Here is a 24,800-nt window from a genome sequence, read left to right on the forward strand (position 1 = left end):
TTGATTCTTCCAGTTCCATTCTTCTTTCTCAAGTTTGCTTTGGCTATTTGAGGTTTTTTTGTATTTCCATACAAATTGTGAAATTATTTGTTCTAATTCTCTGAAAAATACTGTTGGTAGCTTGATAGGGATTACATTGAATCTATAGATTACTTTGGGTAGCATAGTCATTTTCACAATATTGATTCTTCCAATCCATGAACACGGTATATTTTCCATCTATTTGTGTCCTCTTTGATTTCTTTTATTAGTATTTTATAGTTTTCTATATATAATTCTTTTGTTTCTTTAGGTAGATATACTCCTAAGTATTTTATTATTTTTGTTGCAATGGTGAATGGTATTGTTTCCTTAATTTCCCTTTCTGTTTTCTCCTTGTTAGTGTATAGAAATGCAAGGGGTTTCTGCATGCTAATTTTATATCCTACGACTTGACTATATTCATTGATTAGCTCTAGTAATTTTCTGGTAGAGTCTTTAGGGTTTTCTATGTAGAGGATCATGTCATCTGCAAACAGTGAGAGTTTTACTTCTTCTTTTCCCTTCTGGATTTCTTTTATTTCTTTTTCTGCTCTGACTGCTGTGGCCAACACTTCCAAAACTATGTTGAATAGTAGTGGTGAGAGTGGGCACCCTTGCCTTGTTCCTGACTTTAGGGGAAATGCTATCAATTATTCACCATTGAGGATAATGTTTGCTCTGGGTTTGTCATATATAGCCTTTAATATGTTGAGGTATGTTCCTTCTATTCCTTCTTTCTAGAGAGTTTTTTATCATAAATGAATGATGAATTTTGTCAAAAGCTTTTTCTGCTCTATTGAGATAATCATATGGCTTTTATCTTTCAGTTTGTTAATGTGGAGTATTACATTGATTGATTTGCAGATGTTAAAGAATCCTTGCATTCCTGGGATAAAGCCCACTTGGTCATGATGTATGATCTTTTAAAGATGTTGGATTCTGTTTGCTAGAATTTTGTTAAGGATTTTTGCATCTATGTTCATCAGTGATATTGGCCTGTAGTTTTCTTTTTCTGTGTGTGTGTGTGTGTGGCATCTCTGTCAGGTTTTGGTAATATGGTGATGATGGCCTCATAGAATGAATTTGGAAGTTTACCTTCTGCAATTTTCTGGAAGAGTTTGTGTAAGATAGGTGTTTGCTCTTCTCTAAATTTTAGGTAGTATTCAGCTGTTAAATCATCTGCTCCTGTCCTTTTGTTTGCTGGAAGATTTCTGATTACAGTTTCAATTTCCCTGCTTGTGATGGGTCTCTTAAGATCATCTATTTCTTCCTGATTCAGTTTTGGAGAGTTATACTTTTCTAAGAATTTGTCCATTTCTTCCAAGTTGTCCATTTTATTGGCATGTCGCTGCTGGTAGTAGTCTCTTATGATCCTTTGTATTTCAGTGTTGTCTGCTGTGATCTCTCCATTTTCATTTCTAATTTTGTTGATTTTGTTATTCTCCTTTTGCTTCTTGATGAGTCTGGCTAACAGTTTGTCAATTTTATTTCTATTTTCAAAAAAACAGTTTGTAGCTTTGTTGATTTTTACTATGGTCTCTTTTGTTTCTTTTGCATTTATTTCTGCCCTATTTTTAAAGATTTCTTTCCTTCTACTAACCCTGGAGTTCTTCATTTCTTCCTTCTCTAGTTGCTTTAGTTGTAGAGTTAGGTTATTTATTTGACTTTTTTCTTGTTTCCTGAGGTAAGCCTGTATTGCTATGAGCCTTCCCCTTAGCACTGCTTTTACCAAGTCCCATAGGTTTTGGGTTGTTATCGTTTCATTTTCATTCGTTTCTGTGCATATTTTGATTTCTTTTTTGATTTCTTCTATGATATGTTGGTTATTCAGAAGCGTGTTATTTAGCCTCCATGTGTTGGAATTTTTAATAGTTTTTTTTTCCTGTAATTGAGATCTAATCTTACAGCATTGTGGTCAGAAAAGATGACTGGAATGATTTCATTTTTTTAAAAAATTTACCAAGGCTAGATTTACGGCCCAGGGTGTGATCTATTCTGGAGAAGGTTCTGTGTGCACTTGAGAAAAAAGTGAAATTGATTGTTTTGGGGTGAAATGTCCTATAGATATCAATTAGGCCTAGCTGATCCATTGTGTCATTTAAAGTTTGTGTTTCCTTGTTAATTTTCTGTTTAGTTGATCTACCCACACGTGTGAGTGAGGTATTAGATTCTCCCACTATTAATGTGTTATTGTTAATTTCCCCTTTCATACTTGTTAGCATTTGCCTTACATATTGTGGTGCTCTTATGTTTGGTGCATATATATTTATAATTGTTATATCTTCTTCTTTGATTGTTCCTTTGATCATTATGTAGTGTCCTTCTTTGTCTCTTTTCACAGCCTTTATCTTAAAGTTATTTTATCTGATATGAGTATTGTGACTCCCGCTTTCTTTTGGTCTCCATTTGCGTGAAATATTTTTTTTCCAGCCTTTCACTTTCAGTCTGTATGTGTCCCTTGTTTTGAGGTGGGTCTCTTGTAGACAGCATATATAGGGGTCTTGCTTTTGTATCCATTCAGCCAGTCTTTGTCTTTTGGTTGGGGCATTCAACCCATTTACATTTAAGGTAATTATTGATAAGTATGGTCCCATTGCCATTTACTTTGTTGTTTTGGGTTCACATTTATACAGCCTTTCTCTGTTTCCTGTCTAGAGAAGATCCTTTAGCATTTGTTGAAGAGCTGGTTTGGTGGTGCTGAATTCTCTCAGCTTGTCTGTAAAGCTTTTGAATTCTCCTTCATATCTGAATGAGATCCTTGCTGGGTACAGTAATCTGGATTGTAGGTTATTCTCTTTCATTACTTTAAGTATGTCCTGCCATTCCCATCTGTCCTGAAGAGTTTCTAATGAAAGGTCAGCTGTTATCCTTATGGGAATCCCTTTGTGTGTTATTTGTTGTTTCTCCCTTGCTGCTTTTAATATTTGTTCTTTGTGTTTGATCTTTGTTAATTTGATTAATATGTGTCTTGGGGTGTTTCACCTTGGGTTTATCCTGTTTGGGACTCTCTGGGTTTCTTAGACTTGTGTGACTATTTCCTTCCCCATTTTGGGGAAGTTTTCAGCTATTATCTCCTCGAGTATTTTCTCATGACCTTTCTTTTTGTCTTCTTCTTCTGGGACTCATGATTCGAATGTTGGGGTGTTTCACATTGTCCCAGAGGTCCCTGAGGTTGTCCTCATTTCTGTTTGTTCTTTTTACTTTTTTCCTCTCTGCTTCATTTATTTCCACCATTTTATCTTCTACCTCACATATCCTACCTTCTGTGTCATTTATTCTACTGTTGGTTCCCTCCAGAGTGTTTTTAATCTCATTTATTGCATCATTCATTTTTAATTGTCTCTTTTTTATTTCTTCTAGGTCCTTGTTAAACATTTCTTGCATCTTCTCAATCCTTGTCTCCAGGCTATTTATCTGTAACTCCATTTTGTTTTCAAGATTTTGGATCATTTTTATTATCATTATTCTAAATTCTTTTTCAGGTAGATTCCCTATCTCTCCTGTTTTGTTTGGCTTGGTGGGCATTTTTCATGTTCCTTTACCTGCTGTGTATTTCTCTGCCTTTTTGTCTTATTTAGATTGCTGTGTTTGGGGTGACCTTTCTGTATTCTGGTAGTCTGTGGTTCCTTTTTATTGTGGAGGTTTCTCCCAGTGGGTGGGGTTGGACGATTGGCTTGTCAAGGTTTCCTGATTAGGGCAGCTTGCGTTGGTGTTCTGGTGCATGGAGCTGGATTTCTTCTCTTTGGAATGCAATGGAGTGTCCAGTAGTGAGTTTTGAGATGGCTTTATGGGTTTGGTGTGATTATGGGCAGCCTGTATATTGATGCTCAGGGCTATGTTGCTGTGTTGATGGAGAATTTGTGTGGTATGTCTTGCTCTGGAACTTATTGGCTCTTGCGTGGTGGTTGGTTTCAGTGTAGGTATGGAGGCTTTTGGATGATCTCTTATTAATTAGTGTTCCCTGTAGTCAGGAGTTCTCCAGTGTTCTCAGCTTTTAGGCTTAAGCCTCCTGCCACTGGATTTCAGTCTTAGTCTTCCAGTAGCCTCAAAACTTCTCCATTCATACAGCACTGATAATAAAACTTCTAGGTTAGTGGTGAAAAGATTCTCCACAGTGAGGGACACCCAGAGTGGTTCACAGAGTTACATGAAGAAGAGGAGAGGGAGGAAGGAGATAGAGGTGAGCAGGAGAAGAAAAAGGGGTGCCGATGTCCAGCCCCAGCAGGACCAGGAATACCCAAGGGATGAGTGGTGTTGGTGAGGAAGAAGACAGACACACACAGAGATGGTTGCGTAGAAGAGGTAGCTTTTTTTTTATTTTTTAGGATAGCTCAGTTTTTATAGAATGAATGTTACCTCCCCCTTAAGTCACCACATATTACATTGGATATTGGTTTGTGCTTCCGTCAATATTTTTTCCCCATATTTCCCCCCTGTGAATTCATCTAGAACATTCCCGATTATAAGGTTTTTTCTTAAATGTCCCGTACATAGTCTTCTTGCTTCAATGGCCTAATATTCTCATTCTAACAAAAACAATGTTCCATAGATTCCAGATATAGTATGAATTCTTTGGGTAATAAAACAATACATGAGAAGGGTCACAGTAACATGTTTGACATTTCTGAGAATAGTACCATGAGAAAACCCTGGTTTCTTTACCTGAAACCACAAAATCTCGATTTACAATGATTAACTATTAAACAGCAAAAACGCCTCTAAAGCAGAAAAACACCTCTATTAATAGTGAGATAATGACAGTGAAGCTGGTTAATATAAATCTATTGAAATCATATGTACCCCATTTCCTAACTCTACAAAAATACCCATAATATCCCAAGTTGTTTAAAGAAAGAGAAACAACAGAAAAATAACAGCAAGGAAATAGCAATAATGAAAACCCTTTCAACCAAGGAGCAAGTAAACTAAAGCAGTATATCTACTTCTAAATCTAAATGCCTCTACTCTTTTCTATTCTAGAACATTATAATCTTTTAAGCAAGCAGCCAAACTATACCTGTGGCCTTTTCTTTTTTGACTTGATGTTTATGGTCGTGTCCTGAGCCAGAGCAATCATAAGCATTTCCAAAAAGGCTTGGACTTTTCCAGGGAGGCCTTATTACTATATATTATATTTCCAAAAATTAGCAGAAAGCCCAACAACAGTAAGACAGAAGGAAGAAAGTGACATACCGGGCCCCCGGGACAACCTCGAGGGGAAGAGCTGCCTTGCAGTTTCCTTTCTTGTCCTGGTGGCTCCTGAGGGGACATATTGGGCCCCTGGGGCAGCCCTATGTGAGGAAGAGCTGCCTTGCAGGTTCCTCTCTCATCCCGTGACCTTGTCATTGTTTGGGTGCACCCCGGTGTCTCCCAACAAAGGGGGACTCAACAGGAAAGAGACAGATCTAGGCAGTACTCTGTTCCTTAAGTATTCTCCGCAGCCCAGAACACCCACAGAGATTCACAGAATTGGATTGAGAAGAGAAGGGGGAGGAAGGAAATAGAGGTGATCTGGGGGAGAAAAAGGAGAGTCAAAAAGGGGGAGAGAGTAATCAAACCAGTAATCACACTCCTGAGTAAAAATGGGCACTGAGGTTTGGATTCTTAAATGTCCAAAATTGATATCAAATACTGAAAAACAAAGATTAAAAATATGGAGTAGAGGTTAGACTCTTAAAAATACAATAGTAAAAAAAAATTTAAGAAATATATATGAAGATTGCTTTAAAAATAGGGTCCTTTTTTTGCAAGGTTATAGTGGGTTATAAAAATGAAAATTAAGGAGTAATAGAGGAGTAATAGAGGACTTAAAAAAAGAAGAAAAATTTAATTAAAAAATAATAATAGTAAAAATATATCTAGGAATTTCTCTGGAGCTGTTGCAGGCAGTGCGGGTTCAGTTCAGCTTCAGATAGTTCCTTTTTCTAGCTTATACTTCTCAATATCTATAGGCCCCTTCCAGTGTAGTCGGTGTTAACTACAGGGATTTTAATCTGTTGCACCTGTCACTTCTAAAGTGGTTCCCTTTGTTTATTTGGCTTCTGTTTGCAGGTCTCTACAGTGTCTAATTTCCACCCTGACACAAGTGGGCAGAGGTAGTCTCTTGTTTAGGATCGCTTGCTCAGTTGTGCTGTGGGGAGGGAGGGGGCACTGCAAACAAATACCACTGGTGTGTGTGGGGAGCACTCAGTGTTCCGGTCACACTGGGTTTGACCACGCTCACGACGCATATGCTTTCCCCATCTACACTGCTCAGGCTCCAGGCTGCTCTATAGGGAGCGGGCCCTCAGTTGCGTGCACTTCCCAAGTCTAAGCTACTCAGGTTCAGGTTTTCGGGTACTCCACAAAGGTGCAGACTCAGTTGGGCCTGCGTTTTGTGCCTTCCCCGTCTGAGCAGCTCAGGGAACCAGGAGCTTGACGAGTGCACTGTCTTCAGATGCAGCGCAACTTCTCCCCTCCCCGCCCCAGCCTCAGTTTCCAGGCGCGCCCGGGCCGGTGTGCCTTGTGTCTCTTCTGGGGAGCTGATCTCTGGCTGTGGCAGATGTCAACCATCCATTATCTCAGGAAGTCTTTGGTTGGAAACTGGAAGCCTGTTTGCAGTTTGGTAGGGGATGCCCTCTCTGAGGCCGAGTTTGCCCCTTTCCAGCTCTGGCTGGCACCTGCTTCCCCCCTGCCTCCTGCCTCTGGCAGGGGATGGGCTGGTCTGCAGCCGGCTAGCTCTTCTCTGTACTTTGTTCTGTGAACAGACTGGCTGTGCCTTAGGTTAGGGCTTTTTGCAGGTTAATTCTCTCTCTCTCTTGCTATCCCACAGTTTAAGTTGCTATCTCACGTTAGCTCCCTCAGATTGCCTTCAGGGCCTTCGGGTCCAGTCCTTACCCTAAGCAATGCCACCCCGCTCATCTCCATTCAGCCCCCACTTGCTGGTGCCAAATGTGGGCCTCTGGGGTACTTTTCTGCTGGCAGTTGCTTTTAGGCTTGTAATCTCTGGGTTTTATTTATTTTTCCTCCCGGTTAGGTTGCCCTCCGAGATTCGAAAACTTCCCCCAGACCCGCCAGTGAGAGGGTTTTCTGGTGTTTGGAAACTTCCTCTATTAAGACTCCCTTCCCAGGATGGATCTCCATCCCTAAATATTTTGTCTCTCTTTTTATCTTTTATATTTTGTCTTACCTCCTTTCAAAGACAATGGGCTGCTTTTCTGGGTGCCTGATGTCCTCTGCTAGTGGCCAGAAGTTGTTTTGTGGAGTTTGCTCAGCATTCAAATGTTCTTTCAATGAATTTGTGGGGGAGAAAGTGGTCTCCCCTTCCTATTCCTCTGCCATCTTAGCTCCTCCCAGAATGCTTTCTTTAGCTTGTTCACATCTCCCTACTTTCTTTCTATTTTCCTTTCTTTCTTCTTCCTTCACTCCTTTCTCTCTCTTTTTCTTTTTTTCCAGCCATGCTGCATGGTTTTTGAGATCTCAGTTCCTTGAGTAGGCATGGACCCTGCACCCCTTTTTCTGGGAGCTAGGAGCCCTAACCACTGGACCACCTGCAAACTCTGTCCCTCCTTTCTTATTATCAGAGACAATCTTTTCTAACCGTTTTTTGGTCTTGGGACCCCTTTACACCTTTAAGTTATTGAGGGTCTTTAAGAGCTTTTCTTTTCCTGTGGGTCATGCCTGTGGATACTTACTATTCTGAAATTGAAAAGAGCAAAATTAAATATATATATATTTATTAATTCATTAAATAAACTGGTTATATGTTAATAAAAATATGGTTTATGAAAAATAATGGTTTTCCAAAACAAAGCAAAGTTTAGTGAAGAGAATGGCCTTGTTTATATTTTTTTAGTTCTTTGTTGTTTGGCTTAGTAGAAGCTGCTGAAATCTCTTCTCTGTTCTTGCATTCTGTCTGTTGGAGTGTCATGTGGCCATAGCCTCTGAAAACACCAGTGTATCCTCTTGAGAAAATGACAACAAAAAAGACAAATAGTATTTTGGCATGATTAAGAGAACAGTTTTTACCTTATGAAAGCCCTACAAGGATCTTGAGGATTCCCAGAGGTCCCCAGGTCACACTTTGAGAACTGCTGGTCTATATAACCACCTAAGTATTCACTAAGGCCAGTGAAAAGACTCAATGTTTGGGTCAGATGAAATATTCCAGGTCAGAGGAACCATATAATTGTGGTATATGTGGCAAGTCTTTCCGGGTACGTTCAAGCCTTGCTTTTCATCAGAGAGTTCATACTGGAGAGAAACCATATAAATGTCATGTATGTGGCAAGGCCTTTAATCAGTCTGCACATCTTGCAGTTCATCGGAGAATTCATACTGGAGAGAAGCCATATAAATGTGATGTGTGTGGCAAGTCATTTAGTTCAAATTCAAGCCTTGCAGTTTATCGGAGTATTCATACTGGAGAGAAACCATATAAATGCTATGTATGTGGCAAAGGCTTTAGTATAACTTCAAGCCTTGCAGTTCATTGGAGAATTCATACTGGAGAGAAGCCATATAAATGTGATGTGTGTGGCAAGGCGTTTACTAGTACTGGACAACTTGCTGTTCATCAGAGAGTTCATACTGGAGAGAAATCTTAAAAATGTGATGTGTGGGGCAAGGCATTTATTTGTACTGGACACCTTGCTGTTTATTGGAGAGTTCATACTGGAGAGAAACCATGTAATTGTGGTATATGTGGCAAGCCTTTCAGCATAAGTTCAAGCCTTGCTGTTCATTAGAGAGTTCATACTGGAGGGAAGCCATATAAATGTGATGTATGTGGCAAAGGCTTTAGTGAAACTTCAAGCCTTGTGTTTCACTGGCGAATTCATACTGGAGAGAAACCTTATCAATGTCATGTATGTGGCAAGGCCTTTGATCAATCTATAAGACTTGCACTCCACCAGAGAATTCATACTGGTGAGAAGACATACAAATGCAATGTATGTGACAAGGCATTTAGTCATACTGGAAACCATACTGTTCATGGGAGAGTTCATACTGGGGTGAAACCATATAAATGTGATACATGTGGCAAGACTTTCAGAGTAACTTCACACCTTGCTGTTCATTTGAGAGTACATACTGGAGAGAAACAATATAAATGTGATGTATGTGGCAAGGCCTTTAATGAAGCTGCAAAGCTTGCAGTTCATTGGAGATTCCATAACGGAGACAAACCATATAAATGTGATATATGTGGCAGAGCCTTTAGTCAAGCTGCAAACCTTAGTGTTCATCGGAAAGTTCATAGGCATGAAACCATATAAATGTGATATATGTGACAAACTTCAAGACTTGCAGTTCATCAGAAAATTCATACTGGAAAGAAACTATATAAATGTGATGTGTGTGGCAAGGACTTTAATCAGACTGCAAAACTTGTTCTTCATCGGAGAATTCATACTGGAGAGAAACTATATAAATGTGATGTGTGTGGCAAGGACTTTAATCAGACTGCAAAACTTGTTCTTCATCGGAGAATTCATACTGGAGAGAAACCATATATATGTGATGTATGTGGCAAGGCGTTTGTTTGTACTGTTAACCTTGGTATTCATCAGAGAGTTCATACAGGAGAGAAACCAGATAAATGAGGCATATGTGGCAGGGCTTTCAGTGTGAATGCAAACTTTGCAGTTCATCAGAGAATTCATACTGGAGAGAACCTTAGAAATATAAGAACTGTTATAAACCATTTAGGCACAGTCATCCATAACATCATCAGGCAGTTCAGACAGGAGAGAAACCATATAAATATGATATATATGGCCAGTGCTTTATTTCAAATGACGAACTTAGAATCCATTGGAGAATTCATACTAGAGAGAACCATTAGAAATGTGACAGTTGTGAGAAACGTTTCATTTTTAAAAATGTTTTTTGTTAGTATATATTACTACAGTTTATTAAATAATGACACAAGATTTATGCCACATTTTCCAACAATGTTTAAATAAAGAGTTCAAAATATTAAAAAAAAAAAAAAAGAAAAGAAATATTCCAGATCACTGAATCCAACCATGCATCTGATAAAATGAAATTCCATGAAGTCCCCTCTAGTAAGATTACTACAGAAGAAAATGGCACCCCACTCCAGTATTCTTGCTGGAGAATCCCCATCGACAAAGGAGCCTGGTGGGCTGCAGTCCATGGGGTCACAAAGAGTCAGACACACTGTGTGACTCTCTCTCTCTCTCTCTCTCTCTCTCTCTCTCTCACACACACACACACACACACACACGGACTGTTTAAGTTCAGCATGGGTTTAAATGGATAAAAAAGTCTTTATTATGTTGAGAAGAAATTTTACTCTATAGTTTCCATCTTCAGTCTTAATTCCATTTAGAATGAATCCAATTTTTCCTTTGTATATTCCATATACATGAAAACCACAGCCTTGTCCCTTGCTGTCATTTTCTTCAAAAGACCCCCTTTATGTTTAAGGACTTAGGAGACCTTCCTGCTCTGAGTATTCTCTAGGCCCACATCTCTGTATTCTCATCCAGATCTTCAAATGCCAATTTGAACTCATACAGTGTTGCCAGAATGCGCTCAGGCAGATTTTCTCATGGCTTACTCTGTGCTTGGCTTAGATCAGGGCTACAAATGCTTCACATTCACAGACGGAATGAAACATGTTGTCAAAAGTCTCTGTCTTCTGGTTAAGCATGACTATTGACTCTTCCACTCCTTCTGCCATTCTGGTCCCAGCTCTGCTTTCTCCAAGGCATCATCCCATTTGTCCCTTCTCTTTCACCCCTACAGAAAGGCAGTGCTCTAGATGTAGTGCTTTGAAGTTTGCAAACAGCTTTATAAACATCACCTCATTTAATTAGCATGGAAACTCCGCACAGAATGTTGTTGTTGTTCAGTCATTAAGTTATGTCCGACTCTTTGCAACCCCATGGCCTGCAGCACACCAGGATTCCCTGTCCTTCACCATCTCCCAGAGTTTGATCAAACTCATGACCGTTGAGTCAGTGATGCTATATAACCATCTTACCCTCTGCCGCCCACTTCTCCTTTTACATTCAGGCTTTCCCAGCATCAGGGTCTTCTCTAATGAGTAGGTTCTTCACTTCAGGTGGCCAAAGTATTGGAATTTGACCTCAGAATCAGTCCTCCTAATGAATATTCAGGGTTGATTCCCTTTAGGATTGACTGCTTTGATTTCCTTGCAGTCCAAGGGACTCTCAAGAGTCTTCTCCAACACCACAGTTCAAAAGCATCAGTTCTTCAGCACTCAGCCTTCTTTATGGTCCAACTGTCACATTCGTACATGACTACTGGAAAAACCATAGCTATGACTAGATGGACCTCTGTCAGCAAAGTGATGTCTCTGCTTTTTAATACACTGTCTATGCACAGAATGCACAGATGTGAGTAGTATAAGGAAAACACAGAAGTTTCCGTTAACCCGATTTTATGGATTAACACACTAATACTTCATTCCTGGTACCCTGTAACCTGCTTTGTTGGCTGCCCAGCTTTCAGGGTTTCCCTATTATAAAGCACTCTACATACGCATGCTAACATCATCTTTCCTTCCTGCTGATCTGAACATGGAACCATCTGGAGTCCATTTATAGCCTCCAACATTCTTGGGGTAATGTATTTTCCTGAGACCCTTGAGACACTGCATCTGCTAAGACTTCTGGCTGACTTTCCTCAACCTAGGATGACAGTGTTTGGCTAATCAGAGTTCTGTTCATTCATTTGTTCATCCATCCAGCATTCAATCATGTATGCATTGTGTAACATAGCATCTATGATGTGCTAGGCACTGCAATGGACAGTAGAAGGGAATACACAAATAAGTCATCTCTGCCCTCCAAGGTTTTATAACTTCATCTAGGTCTTATATGCACAAGTGGTTCAGGTGGTAAAGTACCTGCATGCCAGTGCAGGAGATATAAAAGAAATGGGTTTGATCCCTGGGTTGGGATGATCCCCTGGAGAAGGGCATGGCAACACACTTCAGTATTCTTGCCTAGAGAATCACATGGATAGAGGAGACTGGTGGGCTACAGTCCATGGAGTTGCAAAGAGTTGGATATGACTGGAGCAGCTTAGCACACACACACAGGTGCACACAATTCAAATACAAGACTAACAGTGATAAGAGAGCTGGTGAAAGTAGATTCATAGTTGTAGGTAAACTCTGAGGTTTACCTGAGGAAGAATTAATCCCAATGGGCAGAGCATGCAAGACCTCCAGGAGGTGTACTGTTGAATCTGTGCAAGGACAAGTAGGATGCCATAAGCAGAAAGGGGTGATGGGACAAGACAGGCTCGGCTTCCTTGTGGTCTGTTGGTCAAGTTAAGTCTCCTATGGCCTTTTCCTTGTGTCTTCTTGGGCATTTGACCACAGAGAATTTTTTTAACCAGTGTCCTAAGTACAGAAGGGCCTGGTAAATGTGCACATCTGACCTAAAAAAGGAAATTTCCAGTATGGTAACAGTCAGTGGCATATGAAAAGGTATGAACAGACAGATTTTGTTTCAAGATTATGAGTGTAAAGAATAGAAGACAAACTTACAAGGAAAGGCACCCACCCTTATCAGCTAGTCTCTGGTGGGAGTCACCAATCCAAGTAGTGTAAGAAAAAATGTATCATCTCCAAGGGCGATATTTGCATGATGCATAGCATGTGATATACTACACAAATAATAGCACAGCATCACACAGGCTTGTCATGAACCCTCTGATGGCAGATAGTCCTATTTGTGATCCTTGAAAACTAAAATAAAATGAGTAAGGCTTAACATTTTTAGGTTTGAAACATGTTTCATTATTTTGTGACTTTGATCTCAATTGCATATTCATTCCATACGAAAACATAAAAATAGTATTAGTATCAAGCACACACTTCTGTGTGGCATTCTCAAGAGGCAGGGTGGGCAGTGCTGGGTTTCAAGTGCAAGCTCTGCCTCTGATATCCCACTTCAGCCTTAGTCCTGGGGAAGGTCCCATTCAGTGCATCTTGCTCATTATATATTAAAGCATTAGCAGGCTTGAACAGAGAAACAAAACTGTATTGAGATTTTCTATTTCAAATAGCTGTTAAAGAAATGCAACACATCTTAAATGGAGGAAAAATGAAAACAAGGGATTTTGGGAAGGGGTGGGCACCAAGGAGGACTCATCAAAGTTCTGGTAGCTGTGGGGTTAGGAGTCTCTATAGAATGTAATACACATGGTGTACATTTATGGGGAGATAAGTAGTTACACAGGAAGGGGGAAAATACAAGGGAAAGCCCAGCTGATAGATGCTTTCCTTAGCATTCTGGATAATCACATGGACCACAAAAATTAAAGGAGGAAAAGCAAGGTGAGTAATTGCTTCACATTCCATACAACAAGGACTGGAAAGTCGCATGCTGTGTGTGCTCCAAGGGCCCAGTGTAGCAAAGGGTGGACTGTCTCCACTCCTCTCTCTCCTCTGAGCACTCCAGCCCCGTTCCATCCTTTACAATCAGATATTTGGACCCAAGCATCACCATCGCTCCTGTCCTTTCTCTTGGGCTCCAGCCCATCCTTTGTTCTTGCTGGTCAGATTTTCACTGGGTGGGGGTGGAGGTGGGGAGCTTCTAGTTTAGTGAGTTTAACTGCTGTGTAAACAAAACTCAAATCAGCCCCCCCACCTCCTAACATTTCTAAATCCAGAGCCATTTTTAAAAACAATTTTTTCAATAGGTATTATGTTCTTATGTTAAAAACAAAATAAAACAAAAAATTTATACTTGAAAAAATTCTCCCTTCTTTCCTTTCCTCATGTAACTAATTCAGACCACTTGCAAGAAACTTTACGTTTCTTCACACACATGCAAATAGAAATATAAATTTCCAAAGACAACCTCTTTAACAAGTGGTGCTGGGAAAACTGGTCAACCACTTGTAAAAGAATGAAACTAGAACACTTTCTAACACCATACACAAAAATAAACTCAAAATGGATTAAAGATCTAAATGTAAGACCAGAAACTATAAAACTCCTAGAGGAGAACATAGGCAAAACCCTCTCCGACATAAATCACAGCAGGATCCTCTATGACACTTCCCCATCCCCACTGGAGACAGGCAGGTAGGGTCACCAGAGTCGGAAGGGGGCAATTGCGGCCCCAGAGAGGCATCCTCTACCAAACTGCAAGCAGACTTCATTGCTAACCAAGACTTGTTGGGATTCTGGAGAGTTGACATGCGCCAGGAGGTTCACAGCCCGAGATCAGCTCCCCAGAAGAAACACATGGCACACCTGAGAAGGCACGCCCATTGTACACCCAGCAAACCGAGCGGCTGGGATGGGAGAGGAGATAAGATGCAACACCCACCTGTGGGTGACTGCGCGCGCCAGGCACCTGGTCTCGTGAGCTGCTTGGACCTGGGAAGGGCACACAACACAGGCCCAATGGAGTCTGCACCTTTGTGGAGTACCTGAGAACCTGAACCTGAGCGGCTTAGACCTGGGAAGTGCACGCAACCCAGGGCCTGCCTCAGACAGTTCCCGGCAGAGCAACCTAGAGCCTGAGAAGAGTAGACCATGAAAGCACACATGCAGTGAGGTGGGGCAAACCCAGTGCAGCTGAAACACTGTGAGCACTACCCCACACACGACAGTGGTATTTGTTTGCAGTGATCCTCCCTCCGCAGAGCATGACTGAACAAGTGAGCCTAAAAGAGTGATCATCGGTTGGGATATTTCAAAAGAACAGCATGTATACTATCTATGGTGAAACAGATCACCAGCCCAGGTGGGATGCATGAGACAAGTGCTCGGACCTGGTGCACTGGGAAGACCCAGAGGAATCGGGTGGAGAGGGAGGTGGGAGGGGGGATCGGGATGGGGAATACGTGTAAATCTATGGCTGATTCATATCAATGTATGACCAAAAAAAAAAAAAAAAAGAGTGATCATCATCACCTCTTGTGACAGGGCGGAAATTAGACACTGAAGAGACCAGCAAACAGAAGAAGCCAAAATAAACAAAGGGAAATACAGCAGTGTGATATCATAAAGAGGAGATGTAATATAATACATAGTGCATATGATCTCATGTATATAGTGGTCGTGATATCATCAATGCAGTGGGTGTGATGACTCAGATACAGTGGATGCAATGTCACATGTATAGAAGATGTGATGGTATATACAGCTGATGTGACTTCCTTTGTAGTGGATGGAATATCATGAATACATGGATGTGACATCATAAATACAGCATTGTTATGTCATAGAGAATTAATATGATATCATATATCATGCATATGATGTCATTCATCAGTGTGTGTGATATCATCAATGGAGTGGTTGTGATGACATAAAGAGAGTGTATGTGATGAGATACCATGGGTGTGATGTCAGATATAGTGGTTGTGTAATCACACTCAGAGTGTGTGTGATGTCATATACAGTGGGAATGATGTCATAAACATAGTGGGTGCCAAATCATTGTTACAGTGGCTGTGAAGTCACAGGTGTAGAATATGTGATGTCATATACTGTGGATGTGACTTCATATATATTGGGTGTGATGTCATGAAGAGAGTGGATGTGAGTCATAAATACAGTCGTGTGATTTCATAGAGAATGGATATGATATCCTTCATAGTGAATATGATGAACATCAGTGTGTGTGATATCGATACTGTGGGTGTGATAACCCAGATACAATGGATGTAATAACAGATATAGTGGGTGTGATGTCAGATTCAGTGGTTGTGTTCTCATACACACAGTGTGTGTGATGTCATATATAGTGGATGTGATGTCATAAATATACTGGGAGACATGTCATAGATACAGTGGCTGTGATGTCACATGTATAGTCAGTGTGATGTCATGATCAGTGGATATGTAAGATATAGTGGGTGTGATGCCATAAATAGTGTGGTTTGATGTCATAATGAGTGAATGAGATGTCATGTAAGTGCATGCAATATCATACATACACCCAGATGGATGTCATGCATGGAGTGGGTGTGATGTCATCAATAGAAAGGGTGTGAGGACACAGATACTGTGGATGTGATGTCACATGGGTAGAAGATGTGATGTCACAGTCAGTGGATGTGATGTCAGATACAGTGGCTGTGGTACCATGAATCCAGTGGATGTGATTTCATAAATACAGCAGTGTGATGTCATAAAGAGTGGGTGTGAGGGATATGTATATAATGCCTAGGATGGCAGCATATCGTGGGTGTGGTGTCACACATACTGTGGTTGTGATGACATAGATACAGTGGATATGAGATCAGATATAGTGCGTGTATGTCAGACATAGTGGTTGTGTTGTCACACACTGTGTATGATGTCACACGTGGTGGATATGACGTCATGAACATAGCGATTGTCATATCATAGATATGGTGGCCATGATGCCACTGGTACAGTGGCTGTGATGTCATATAGTGGACGTGATGTCATGTAGAGTGAGTGTGATGTTGTGAATACAGTGGTGTGATGTCATAAAGAGTGGATATCATGTCAAATATAGTGCGTATGATATGATAGATATAGTGGGTGAGATATCATTGATATAGTGAGTGTGATGACACAGGTAGACTGGGTATGATGTCAGATAAAGTTGTGTTCTCAAACACACAGTATATGATGTCATGTATAGTGGATATATTGTCATATATAGTGGGTGGGATGTCATACATACAGTAGATATGATGTTGTCGATACAGTGGATGTGATATCAGATATGGTGTGTGTGCTGTTACATATAGTGGCTGTGTTCTCACCCACAGAGTGGGTGATGTCACATACAGTGGCTATGACGTTGTAGACATAGTGGTTGTCATGTCATAGATACAGTGGCTCTGATGTCACAGGTAGAGAATAGGTGATGTCATATACAGTTTATGTAACTTTCTATATATACAGTGGTTGTATTGTCACATGTATAATCAATGTGATGTCATACATAGTGGATGAGATGTCATACCTACTGGGTGCAATGTCATGAACACAGTGGATGTGATGTCATAAAGTGTGATGACAAATATAGAGTAGATGTCATATCAGATATACTCTGTGTGATGTCATATATTGTTGTTGTGTTCTCATACACACAGGACATGATGTCATATATAGTAGAGGTGGTGTCATAAACATAGTGGGTATGATATTATAGCTGTAGTGTCTGTAATGTCACAAGTATAGGCGAAGTGATGTCATAATCAGCGGATCTGATGTCATATATAGTCGGTGTGAAGTCATCTGTCATTCATATGATGTCATACATATTGGGGGTGTGGTGTCATACATACAGGGGTTGTGATGACATAGATACAATGGATGGGGTATCAGAGATGGTGGGTGTATGTCAGAAATAGCAGCTGTGTTGTCACACACAGTGTGTGAGTTGTCAAATGTAGTGGATACGGTGTCATAAACATAGTGGTTGTCATGTCATATATACAGTGGCTGTGATGTCACAGAGTGGACGTGATAGCATCTATAGTGGGTGTGATGTCATGAAAAAAGTGGATGGGATATCATAAATACAGTGGTGTGATTTAATGAGTGGATATTATGTCATATATAGTGCATATGATATCATACATATGGCGGGTGTGATATCAGCGATACAGTCGGAGTGTTGACACAGATACTCTTGATGTACTAGCACATATAGTGGGTGTGATGTCAGATATAGTGGTGGTGTTCTCATACACACTGTGTGATGTCGTATATACTGGGTATGATGTTATAAATACAGTGGGTGTAATGTCTTAGATACAATGGCTGTGATGTCATATGTATAGTACAGTGGTTGTGATGACACTGATACAGTAGATTTGAAGTCAGATATTGAGGGTGTGATGACACTGATACGGTAGATGTGATATCATATATTGTGCGTGTGTTGTCAGATATAGTTGCTGTGTTCTCATACACAGTGTGTGTCACATACACTGTGCGTTTATGTTGTAAAGAGTGATTGTGATGTCATGTACTCTTCACATGATGTCATACAGATGCCCAGATTGATGTCATACATGGACTGGTTGTGGTGTGATCAAGAGAATGGGTGCGATGAGTCAGATAGAGTTTCTGTGATGGCACATGTGTAGTTGATGTGATGTCATAATCAGTGGATGTGATGTCATATATACGGGTATGATGTCATGAGTAGAGTGGATGTGATGTCATAAATACAGCAGAGTGATATCATAAAGACAGGATGTGATATCATATATAGTGCATATGATCTCATGTTTATACTGGTCGTGATATCATCAATGCAGTGAGTGTGATGACTCAGATACAGTGCATGTGATGTCATGTGTACAGAAGATGTGATGTCATATACAGTTGATGTGACTTCCTATATTTTTGGTGTGATGTGTGGAATACAGTGGATGTGATGTCATAAATACAGTTGTGTAATGTGATAAACAGAAGATGTGATGTTCATATATAGTGCATATGATGCCACATGGGTAGTTGGTGTGATGACATGCCTACAGTGGTTGCGATGACACCGATACAGTAGATGTGCTGTCAGAAATAGTGGATGTGATGTCAGATATAGTTGCTGTGTTCTCATACACAAAGTGTGTCTGATGTCACATATAGTGGGCATGACATCATAAGCATAGTAGGTGTGATGTCATAGATACAGTGGTTGTATTGTCACATGTATAATCAATGTGATGTCATACACAGTGGATGAGATGTCATACCTACTTGGTGCAATGTCATGAACACAGTAGATGTGATGTCATAAATACAGCAGTTGTGATGATACCGATACTGTATATGTGATGTCAGATATTGCGGGTGTGATGTCAGATATAGTTGCTGTGTTCTCATACACACAGTGTGTGTGACGTCACATATAGTGGGCATGACGTCATAAACATAGGATGTGTGCTGTCATAGATGCAGTGGCTGTGTTGTCACATGTACAGTCAATATGATGTCATAAACAGAGGATGTGATGTCCTACCTACTGGGTGCAATGTAATGAACACAGTGGATGTGATGTCATAAATACAGTGGCATGATGTCATAAAGAGTGGGAGTGAGGTCATATATAGTGCAAATGACGTCACACATATGTTGGGAGTGATGTCATACATATACTGGGTGTGATGACAAGGTAGAGTGGATGTGATATCATAATCTGTGATTTCAGATATCGTGGTTGAGTTGTCACATGTATAGTTAATGTGATGTGATAATCAGTGCATGTGATGTCAGATGAAGTGGGTGTGATGTCATAAGCATTGTGTATTGATGTCACAAGGAGTGAATGTGATGTCATTTTTTGTGCGCCTGATGTCATACAGACACCCAGATTGATGTCATACATAGAGTGGGTGTGATGCCAACAAGAGAATGGGTTTGATGACACAGATACAGTTTCTGTGATGTCAGATGTGTAGTCGATGTGGTGTCATAATCAGTGGATGTGAAGTCATATATAAGAGTGTGATGTCATGAGAACGGTGGATGGGATGTCATACATACAGTGGTGCGATTTAATAGAGTGGATACTGCGTCTTATATAGTGCATATGATATCAAACTTATAGTGGGTGTGATATCATTGATAGAGTGTGTTTGATAACACAGATATTGTGGATGTCATAGCAGATATATTGGATGTGATGTCAGATCTATTGGTGGTGATCTCATACACTGTGAGATGTCATAGATACTGGGTATGATGTTACAAAGACAGTGGCTGTGATGTCACATGTATAGTAAATGTGATATCATAACCAGTGGTGTGATGTCATAAAGAGTGGATATTATGTCACATATCGCGCGTAAAATATCATAAATATAGTGGGTTTGATATCATCGATACAGTGGGTGTGAAGACACAGATACAGTGGGTATGATGTCAGATAAAGTTGTGTTCTCATACAGTGTGTGATGTCGTGTATGGTGGATATATTGTCGTATATATATTGGATGCGATGTCATACATACAGTGGATATGATGTAGCAGATACAACGGATGTGATATCACATATAGTGTGTGTGATGTCACCTATAGTGGCTGTATTCTCACACACAGTGTGGGTGATGTCACGTACAATGGATATGATGTCATAAACATAGTGGGTGTGATGACTCATACAGTGGATGCAATGTCACGTGTACACAAGGTGTGATATCATATACAATTGATGTGACTTCCTATATATTGGGTGTGATGTATTGAATACAGTGGATGTGATGTCATAAATAGAGTTGTGGAATGTAATAAACGGTAGATGTGATGTCATATACACTACATATGATGCCATACAGATAGCTGGTGTGATGTCATGCATACAGTGATTGTGATGACACCGATACGGTAGATGTGATGTCAGATATTGTGGGTGTGATGTCAGATATAGTTGCTGTGTTCTCACACACAGTGTGCGTAATGTCACGTGCAGTGGACATGATGTAATAAACACAGTGGGTGTGATGACTCATACAGTGTATGCGATGTCACGTGTACAGAAGAAATGACATGATATACAGTTGATGCGACTTCCTACATATTGGGTGTGATGTATTGAATACAGTGGATGTGATGTCAAAAATACAGTTGTGGAATGAAATAAATGGTAGATGTGATGTCATGTACACTGCATATGATGCCATACAGATAGTTGGTGTGATGTCATGCATACAGAGATAGTGATGACACTGATACAGTAGATTTGATGTCAGATATTGAGGGTGTGATGACACTGATACGGTAGATGTGATATCAGATATTGTGAGTGTGTTGCCAGATATAGTTGCTGTGTTCTCATACACAGTGTGTGTGATGTCATATATAGTGGGCATGACGTCATAAACATAGGAGGTGTGCTGTCATAGATGTAGGGTAGTGTTGTCACATGTATAGTCAATGTGATGTCATAATCAGTGGATGTGATGTCATAAATACAGCGGTGTGATGTCATAAGGATTGGATATTATGTCAGATATAGTGTGCATGATATCATAGATATAGTGGCTTTGATATCATCAATACACTGGGTGTGATGACACAGATACAGTGGGTATGATGTCAGATAAAGTTACGATGTGATATAGTGGAAGTGATGTCATCTTTAGTGAGTGTGATGTCATGAAAACAGTGGATGGGATGTCATAAATACAGTGGTGTGATTTAATAAGGAGTGGATATTATGTAATAGCAGATATAGTGGGTGTCATGTCAGATATAGTGTTTGTGTTCTCATACACACTGTGTGATGTCGTATATACTGAGTATGATGTTATGAATATAGTGGGTGTGATGTCATAGATATACAGTGGCTGTGATTTCACATGTATAGTAAATGCGATGTCATAATCAGTGGGTGTGATGTCAGATAAAGTGGGTGTGATGCAATACACACTGTGCGTTTATGTTGTAAAGAGTGATTGTGATCTCATGTACTCTTCACAACATGTCATACAGATGCCCAGATTGATGTCATACATGCGCTGGGTGTGGTGTGATCAAGAGAATGGATGCAATGAGGCAGATACAGTTTCTCTGATGGCACATGTGAAGTTAATGTGATGTTATAATCAGTGGATGTGATGTCATATATACGGGTGTGATGTCATGAGTAGAGTGGATGTGATGTCATAAATGCAGCAGAGTGATATCATAAAGACAGGATGTGATATCATATATAGTGCATATGATCTCATGTTTATACTGGTCGTGATATCATCAACGCAGTGTGTGTGATGACTCAGATACAGTGCATGTGATGTCATGTGTACAGAAGATGTGATGTCATATACAGTTGATGTGACTTCCTGTATTTTTGGTGTGATGTGTTTAATACAGTGGATGTGATGTCATAAATACAGTTGTGTAATGTAATAAACAGAAGATGTGATGTTCATATATAGTGCATATGATGCCACATGGGTAGTTGGTGTGATGACATGCCTACAGTGGTTGTGATGACACCGATACAGTAGATGTGCTGTCAGAAATAGTGGATGTGATGTCAGATATAGTTGCTGTGTTCTCATACAGAAAGTGTGTCTGATGTCACATATAGTGGGCATGACATCATAAGCATAGTAGGTGTGATGTCAGAGATACAGTGGTTGTATTGTAACATGTATAATCAATGTGATGTCATACACAGTGGATGAGATGTCATACCTACTGGGTGCAATGTCATGAACACAGTAGATGTGATGTCATAAATACAGCGGTTGTAATGACACCGATACGGTATATGTGATGTCAGATATTGCGGGTGTGATGTCAGATATAGTTGCTGTGTTCTCATACACACAGTGTGTGTGACGTCACATATAGTGGGCATGACGTCATAAACATAGGAGGTGTGCTGTCATAGATGCAGTGGCTGTGTTGTCACATGTATAGTCAATATGATGTCATAAACAGAGGATGTGATGTCCTACCTACTGGGTGCAATGTAATGAACACAGTGGATGTGATGTCATAAATACAGTGGCATGATGTCATAAAGAGTGGGAGTGAGGTCATATATAGTGCTAATGAGGTCACACATATGTTGGGAGTGATGTCATACATATACTGGGTGTGATGACAAGGTAGAGTGGATGTGATATCATACTCTGTGTGATTTCAGATATCGTGGTTGAGTTGTCACATGTATAGTTAATGTGATGTGATAATCAGTGGATGTGATGTCAGATGAAGTGGGTGTGATGTCATAAGCATTGTGTATTGATGTCACAAGGAGTGAATGTGATGTCATTTTTTGTGCGCCTGATGTCATACAGACACCCAGATTGATGTCATACATAGAGTGGGTGTGATGCCATCAAGAGAATGGGTGTGATGACACAGATACAGTTTCTGTGATGTCAGATGTGTAGTCGATGTGGTATCATAATCAGTGGATGTGAAGTCATATATAAGAGTGTGATGTCATGAGAACGGTGGATGGGATGTCATACATACAGTGGTGCGATTTAATAGAGTGGATATTGCGTCTTATATAGTGCATATGATATCAAACTTATAGTGGGTGTGATATCATCGATAGAGTGTGTTGGATAACACAGATATTGTGGATGTCATAGCAGATATATTGGATGTGATGTCAGATATATTGGTGGTGTTCTCATACACTGTGAGATGTCATAGATACTGGGTATGACGTTACAAAGACAGTGGCTGTGATGTCACATGTATAGTAAATGTGATATCATAACCAGTGGTGTGATGTCATAAAGAGTGGATATTATGTCACATATAGTGCGTAAAATATCATAAATATTGTTGGTTTTATATCATCGATACAGTGGGTATGATGTCAGATAAATTTGTGTTCTCATACAGTGTGTGATGTCGTGTATGGTGGATATATTGTCGTATATATACTGGATACGATGTCATACATACAGTGGATATGATGCAGCAGATACAACGGATGTGATATCACATATAGTGTGTGTGATGTCAACTATAGTGGCTGTATTCTCACACACAGTGTGGGTGATGTCACGTACAATGGATATGATGTCATAAACAGAGTGGGTGTGATGACTCATACAGTGGATCCAATGTCATGTGTACACAAGGTGTGATATCATATACAATTGATGTGACTTCCTATATATTGGGTGTGATGTATTGAATACAGTGGATGTGATGTCATAAATACAGTTGTGGAATGTAATAAATGGTAGATGTGATGTCATATACACTACAGAAGATGCCATACAGATAGCTGGTGTGATGTCATGCATACAGTGGTTGTGATGACACCGATACGGTAGATGTGATGTCAGATATTGTGGATGTGATGTCAGATATAGTTGCTGTGTTCTCACACACAGTGTGCATAATGTCACGTGCAGTGGACATGATGTAATAAGCACAGTTCGTGTGATGACTCATACAGAGGATGCGATGTCACGTGTACAGAAGATATGACATGATATACAGTTGATGCGACTTCCTACATATTGGGTGTGAAGTATTGAATACAGTGGATGTGATGTCATAAATACAGTTGTGGAATGAAATAAATGGTAGATGTGATGTCATGTACACTGCATATGATGCCATACAGATAGTTGGTGTGATGTTATACATACAGAGGTAGTGAGGACACTGATACAGTAGATTTGATGTCAGATATTGAGGGTGGGATGACACTGATACGGTGGATGTGATATCAGATATTGTGAGTGTGTTGCCAGATATAGTTGCTGTGTTCTCATACACAGTGTGTGTGATGTCACATATAGTGGGCATGACGTCATAAACATAGGAGGTGTGCTGTCATAGATGCAGTGGTTGTGTTGTCACATGTATAGTAAATGTGATGTCATAATCAGTGGATGTGATGTCATAAATACAGCGGTGTGTTGTCATAAATAGTGGATATTATGTCAGATAAAGTGTGCATGATATCATAGATATAGTGGGTTTGATATCATCAATACCCTGGGTGTGATGACACAGATACAGTGGGTAAGATGTCAGGTAAAGTCACGATGTGATATAGTGGAAGTGGTGTCATCGTTACTGAGTGTGATGTCATGAAAACAGTGGATGGGATATCATAAATATAGTGGTGTGATTTAATAAGGAGTGGATATTATGTAATAGCAGATATAGTGGGTATGATATCAGATACAGTGTTTGTGTTCTCATACACACTGTGTGATGTCGTATATATGAGTATGATGTTATGAATATAGTGGGTGTGATGTAATAGATATACAGTGGCTGTGATATCACATGTATAGTAAATGTGATGTCATAATCAGTGGGTGTGATGTCAGATAAAGTGGGTGTGATGTAA

This window comes from Dama dama, chromosome X (assembly GCF_033118175.1).
Source record: "Dama dama isolate Ldn47 chromosome X, ASM3311817v1, whole genome shotgun sequence".
NCBI lineage: Eukaryota > Metazoa > Chordata > Mammalia > Artiodactyla > Cervidae > Dama > Dama dama.